We start from the raw sequence: 6,002 nt of genomic DNA, 5'->3' as shown, positions 1-6,002 counted from the left end.
GTTATCGCCGTGGAACAGAAGGGGACACTGAGGCTCGGAGTAGCTCAGTGGCTTCCCCACGCTCAGGTAATTCAAAATTCTTGACCACGATGTCGCACTGTCAGTTCCCATAGTAGCAAACCGAGGTCCAGGTCTCAGCATTCCCTTCTGCCTGCGGACCGGGGCCAAGGAGGCAGGCACGGGCGGTACGCCCGCCCCTCCTTGTTTTCGGTCGGGGTTATCAGCGGAGGCCTATTGGCGTCAGTACTTCCAGCCGTGCGGGAAATCAGGAGATCGCTTAGCTGGGGGCCCAACCCACAGATTCCCGAAGCGCCATTATTAAGACGCGCGGGGGGCGGGGAGGACCGGAAATGCGTCATCCGATGGGCGGGGAGTCTGCTGGCAACCACGAATAGGAGCGTCGGCTTTGCGTTCGCCCCGCCCCAAAGGAGACCGTGAGTCCGCCTTCCGGCAGTCACCGGCTGCACAGTCTGGGCAGCGTTGGGCGCTGTGGCGGGTAAAGCTCCGGGCCGGGAGCGGGAGGCCGGCAGGGAAGGAAGAGGGGCATCCGGAAAGATGAGGGGGCGGACGAAGAGTGGGGCTGGGCGGGACGGGCGAGGGGAGTGAAGCCCAGGTCGGGCCCGTGCGCTCTGACGGCCGGGCAGCTAGGGGCCGGCGGCTCTCGAGCTCCTCCTCGAGATGGGGAAACTGAGGCGCGGCGAGGGGTCGCAGGCGCCGGTGGAGCGGGACTGCGTCGCGGGACGCGCACAGGGTCACAGACCGTAATATTAGGCGGGGAAAATGCGCCGGTCGTGCTGATCCGGGGTGAAAGCCGCCAGATACACGCTTCTCTACCACCTGGCTGGATTTGCGGGAAGCGCAGCCTTCGGCCCGCCCCCGCCCCCGTTTCGCGCGCAGGCGTTGTTGTGTAAAGTCCACGCCCCTCCCTGTAAAGCCCCGAGGCTCGATGTGTGCACAGTCCAGACTTGCTCCTCAGCAGGCCCCTCTGACAGAGTCACAGCCAAGCACGTGCTTACTGCCCGGAGGGAGAACGAACCATCTATAAGCCCCTCTTTAGGTCAGAGCACATGTTCTTTCTTTCTTTCTTTTTTTTTTTTTTTTGGAGATTAAGAGTAGAAAAATGTATTGGGGATAGGAATGGGGAATAGAAATAACTCCTGAGACACAGGAGGGGGTCGCAGATAGGTTGCCATGAACATGACTTTACGATTATCATTTTAAGCATTGTATAATTTCTAAATTCTGTGATTATAAAAGTGCACATTTATACGTTTTTATAAATCTTTGTATATATTTACAATATTCTCTTTTTTGTTTTAAAAATAAAAGAACGAAAGCGTATGAACAAACAGACATCCATTTACAGAAGAGCACAAGAGCAATACAAGTGGGCCAGGGATATAGCTCAGTGGCACAGGTGCCTGCCTGGTAGGCGCAAGGTCCTGAGTTCGATTCCTGGTACCAAAAAAAAAACCAAAACAACAACAACGATACAAGCGATACTAAAGTACAGACAAGGTGACAGGAAATTTTCAAATCTAAGAAGGAAGTTTTTGTTTCCGGACTTGTGCGATTTGAGCATTGGAGATAAGACACCCACAGCGTAGTTTGATTGTTCACACATTTTTCTTGCTTACCTGGGGCTGGGAGTGCCTTGAGAACAGAAGTGTGCTTTGGAGTTGCCACCTTATCGCTGTCACTAACGGTCACCTCTGTCCCCTTAGCGTTAGTTTCCTCCTCTGTGAAATAAGTAAGGTTCCCTTGGATAAATGAGGCCGCCCGTGAAGCTGTGGCACTTTGTCTAGCGTATCATCAAATGATAAGACAGCTTTGTTTACCGCACAGACATTTCTGTTTCACAATGATCTGGGTGGGTAGAACATGCCAAGGGTCATCCACCTCTACAACAGAGACAGCTGATATGCTTAATAAGCTAGTTATATTTATGCACCTCTTCCAGTTCCATTCCCTCCACCCTTGTCCTAAATGATAGTATTTGAACCTCTTCTGTACCTCCTCCTCCTTATTAACATTGGTGTCTGATGTTACTTGTGACAGGCTCACATCTTTTTCTTTCTTGTTTATGATATATAATATGCCTGTATGTGTGAGGCTGGCACAATGGCACAGAGGTGTAATCTCAGCTAGGGAGACTGAGGCAGCGGGGTGGAAAGTCTGATTCCAGTCTGGATAATTTAGGGAGACCCTAACTCAAAATATAAGTAAATAAATAAAAAGGGCTGGGCGTATAGCTCAGTTGTAAAGTGCTTGCTTAGCATGTATGACATCCTGGGTTCAGTTGCCAGTCTTTCCCTCCCTGCCTAAAGCATGTAGAAATATAAACTTGAACAAAGGCTATTTATCTGGTCGGGATGGTAGCGCATACTATACGTGTAATCCCAGCATTTGGGAGGCCGAGGCAGGAGGATCGCTGCGAGTTTGAGGACAGCCTGGGCTATGCAATGAGTTCAAGGCCAGCCTGAACTACACAGGGAGACTCTCTCAAAAAAAGGCTATTATTACACCACCAAAAGCCCCCACTGAATGCTTTTCTTCCGCTTCCCAAAGATAATCATGAATATTTAGTATTTTGTTTTTCTTTTTACCGTCTATATGTTTCTCTAATGAATACAGTAATGTTTTTGCTGGGTTTGGAATTTTATTTGAATGGGGACCTAGTACATGTGTGTGGCTTGCTTTTTGCATATAACTTTTTTTTTAGAAGTATTTGTGTTATTGTGACTAGCTCGCCTTTGTCTTCATTACTGTTTTGAATTCCATGGTATGATTATAATCAGTTTATACAGCCGTTCGTCAGTTGATAGGCCTTCATACTCTTGCCAGGCTTTTGTAAACATATCAACGTGTTCCTGGGCCAGCGTAGGCGGTTCTGTAAGCTATCTACCTAACAGTGGAGTTCTGAGGATATGCTAATTAGCTTGTAAGAGCAGATTCTTGTCTGAAGTGGTTTTAAGAGTTTGAGCTGGAGATGTAGCTTAGTGGTAGAGCCCTTGTCTAACATGTATAAGGCCCTAGGTTCAAGCCCCTGTACTGCAAAAAAAATATTCTACTCTATCAGCAGTGAAGGAAAGTTTTAGCCATTCTTTAAAAGTTTTGACTGGTGGTGGGTAAGACACTATTTCATTGGATTTAACACCTATTTGCCTGGTAACATTGAGGTTGGGCATCTTCTTAAATGTGTTTATTAATCACTTGTGCGTTCTCTCTCTTTTTAAATATTCCTTTTTGCCTGGTAACATTGAGGTTGGGCATCTTCTTAAATGTGTTTATTAATCACTTGTGCGTTCTCTCTTTTTTTTAATATTCCTTTTCTCCGTTTTTTCCTCTTACTGTTGTCTTTCCTATCCTGTGGGAGTCTTTATTCTGAAGATGAATATTTTGCAGCTGTATGTATTTCACATCTGTCAGTTTATAGCCTCCCCATTCCTTCCACCTTCCCTCCCCCTCTTTGGTATTTTTGTTGAACAGAGTTTCCTAATTTTAAAAGTCAGTTTTACCAGTATATTCCATTGTGGTTTGTGCTTTCTTGTATCTTTTAAAATCCTAGAATTTTGATTGGAATTGCACTGGTCATTTGCAATTTTAAAGTGATTGCTTTCAACATTTCATCTTTAAGTTTGCTGTAGATTTTTTTTTTTTTTTTTTTTTTTTTGATCTCACTTAGATACCAGAATTTCCTTTGGGCTGATTTCCTCAGTGGCAGATGACTGGCTTAGCATTTGTGAGGCCCTAGGTTCAGTCCTCAGTGTCATCCCCAAACCCGTATTCATTTTTAGTATGAGTAAATGTTGAAGTTTATCAAGTTTTTTTGTGCATCTATTAAGATGATCATATGCTCTTTTCTTCGTAAATGGGAAGACTTGCGTTGATTGATTTTTAAATGTTAAACCATTGTTGAGATAAACTCCCTGAGTGACGATATTTCAGTCTTTTTACATTGCTGGATTAGGTTTAGCATGTTGCTTAGGACTCCTTTATTCTGGTTTTGGTTTTTTTTTTTTTTTAAAAACTGAGAATTGAACTCCACCTTGAGTTTACCAGGCAGATGCTGTGCCGCTGAGCTAAACCCCCAGCACTGCTTAGGATCCTGGTAGATATTTTCCTCGAAGATATCCTGTGTGTAATTGTGTCTGTGATTTTCCTGTTGTTGAAGTCTTGTTAAGTTTTAGGGCCCAAGTTATGTCAGCCTTATGAATTGGGCTGGGGAGGATTGACTTTTTCCTGGCTCTAGGATGACGCATATAACTTTTGTTCCAGAATGTCTGGGAAGACTTCCTGATAAGTTTTATTGAGACCCAAAGTTTTCTTTGCAGGAAGATGGATTTCCCATGAAATGCTTTTCAGTCTCTAGGACTTAAGTTTTCAAATAATTTTTACATCAGTTTCAAATGAGTTTCCTATGACTTTGTACATATTTAGAACTTCGTATTGTTATAAATTGTTAATGATATGTTTAAAAAATGTTTGTGTCACATGCAATTAGTTTGGTCTTTTGTGTTCTAAATATTGTTTATTCATAAAGTTCTCTTAGGAAGTCTTGTCAAAGCTTATTCACACTCGCTGTTTTTTCAGATTTTTTTGCGTTTTTTTTTCCTGTGTGTGTCTGCTGCTGGGAATTAAACCCAGTTCTTGTTCGTTTGTTCTTTGTTTCTTTCTTTGTTTCTTTCTTTGTTTCTTTCTTTGTTTCTTTGTTTGTTTCTTTGTTTGTTTGTTTGTTTGTTTCTTTCTTTCTTTCTTTTTCTCTCTCTCTTTCTTCCTTCCTTCTTTCCTTCTTTCCTTCTTCCTTCCTTCCTTTCTTTTTTTTTCTTTCTTTCTTACACTGTCTCCTTCCCCCTCTTTTTTCTCTCTCTCTCTTTGAGACAAGGTGTGCTATGTAGTACAGGCTGCCTTTGAGGTCAGTATGTAGCCCAGGCCCCAAACTTGTGGAGATCCTCCTACCTCAGCCTCCCAAATGCCAGGATTATAGGTGTACACCACCAAGCCTGGCCCTAGTTTATTTTTTATGGTTCTACTGTTCTGTTTTTTTTTTTTTTTTTTCCTCATTTGTTGCCTTCTTTAGGATTCATTATTTTTCACATTACATTACTAATTTGGAAATTATATACTCTATTCTCGTTTTTTAAAGAAGTAGTTACTTTAGAAATTATGAAATGAAAATGTAAAATTCATAAACTTTTTATTCTGTTCACAGCCATCATAAGGGTATTAGAGCACTAATTCTAGTGGGCACTTATCTCTCAATGTATGCGCTAGTATTTTGTATATCTTAATTTTTTTTTTCATTTTTTTTCCAGTACCGGGAATTGAACTCACGACCTTGAGCTTGCCAGGCAGGTGCTGTGCCGCTGAGGTAAATCCCCAGCCCTGTACATCTTAATTTTAAAAGTCTCACAGATACTCGTTTTAGTGTTTTATACAATCACAAGTCAGCTTGAATGTAACCATGTGTTTACCAACTTCTTTGCCTTCATTTTATCTTTCATCATAAACTTTCCAACTTGTAGCCCTTTTGTACTGAGATACTTGCCTTGGAATTTCCTTAGTGAAGATCTGTTGGCCATTTAACCTTTCCCTTTTTGTTGTTTGGGGATATTTTACTTCATTCTCAGTCTTCAGTTCAATATTGAATGCTACATTAAGAGACAGGCCGTCCTAGCACATTGACGGTGTTTTCTCACTGCCACAGGTTTCCGCAATTCCTGTTGTGAGGTAACTTGTCCGTCACCTGGCCTGTTCTCTGATTTGGCGGTTGAAACGACCTTAGCACTGAGCTACATCCCTTGCCCTTTTTAATTTTCTAAAGTTTGAGACAGGGTCTTACTAAATCGCTAAATTACACAGACTGGTTTTGAATTTGTGATCTTCATGGCTCAGCCTCCTGGAGTGTGTGCTGGAATTACAACTGTATGCTACCACACCTCATTGGCCTATTCTTTGGTTGCTTTTAATCTTTGATACTCTAGCCTTTTCCACCATGGGCC

General features: G+C 42.9%; 1 protein-coding gene across 3 annotated transcripts in view; it reads left to right on the top strand.

Moving 5' to 3' along the window:
* The first annotated feature begins 397 nt into the window (after nt 1-397).
* The window catches only part of Nsmce1 (NSE1 homolog, SMC5-SMC6 complex component), a 30,463-nt gene continuing 24,858 nt past the window's right edge, over nt 398-6,002 (top strand). The window contains exons 1-3 of one of the 3 annotated variants that reach the window (XM_013504878.1): nt 448-496; nt 977-1,057; nt 5,316-5,371. The gene's annotated coding sequence lies outside the window, so the exon portion shown is untranslated. Of the gene's footprint in view, nt 497-976; nt 1,058-5,315; nt 5,372-6,002 lie in introns of all 3 variants that reach the window. The other 2 variants (XM_013504879.1, XM_005405135.2) reach the window with 2 other exon arrangements.

This window comes from Chinchilla lanigera, unplaced genomic scaffold, assembly GCF_000276665.1.
Source record: "Chinchilla lanigera isolate Chin_1 unplaced genomic scaffold, ChiLan1.0 scaffold00092, whole genome shotgun sequence".
NCBI lineage: Eukaryota > Metazoa > Chordata > Mammalia > Rodentia > Chinchillidae > Chinchilla > Chinchilla lanigera.
This window is presented reverse-complemented; position numbering and strand designations above follow the sequence as displayed.